This window comes from Aptenodytes forsteri, unplaced genomic scaffold (assembly GCF_000699145.1).
Source record: "Aptenodytes forsteri isolate BGI_AS27 unplaced genomic scaffold, ASM69914v1 Scaffold485, whole genome shotgun sequence".
NCBI lineage: Eukaryota > Metazoa > Chordata > Aves > Sphenisciformes > Spheniscidae > Aptenodytes > Aptenodytes forsteri.
Window position 1 is genome coordinate 276,888 of NW_008795525.1, and position 605 is coordinate 277,492.

Here is a 605-nt window from a genome sequence, read left to right on the forward strand (position 1 = left end):
AGAGACACTGGAATAGGCTGCCCAGAGAAGCTGTGGATGCCCCATCCCTAGAAGCGTTCAAAGTCAGGCTGGTCGGGGCTTACAGCAACCTGATCTAGTGAAAGATGTCCCTTGCCCATGGCAGGGGGGTGGAACTAGATGATCTTTAAAAGTCCCTTCCAACCCAAACTGTTCCATGATTCTATGATTCTATGAACAACTCATCATTACTTAGCAACAGCTGTCAGTGTTACCTAGCAACAGTTGTCACGGTCACTCAGCAGCTGTTGTTGCTGCTGTCCCACCACAACTCATCATTACTTAGCAACAGCTGTCAGTGTTACCTAGCAACAGTTGTCACGGTCACTCAGCAGCTGTTGTTGCTGCTGTCCCACCCCCAGGTAACCCTCAGCGCCAGGGGCCTGTCCCCCCTGTGCCCCGCACCCCCATGGGACCCCGACCCCTGGTGGGACCCTGTGCCCTGGGAGGACCCTGTGCCCCTCTGGGACCCTGTGACCTGGGGGGACCCTGCGCCCCGCTGGGACCCTGCACCCCTCTGGGACCCTGTGCCCTGGGGGGACCCTGTGCCCCACTGGGGCCTTGTGCCCCTCTGGGACCCTCCGACC

General features: G+C 59.0%; 1 protein-coding gene across 1 annotated transcript in view; it reads right to left on the reverse strand.

Annotated features, from left to right (window-relative positions):
• The window catches only part of CNGA4 (cyclic nucleotide gated channel alpha 4), a 7,253-nt gene that overhangs the window by 2,917 nt on the left and 3,731 nt on the right, over positions 1-605 (reverse strand).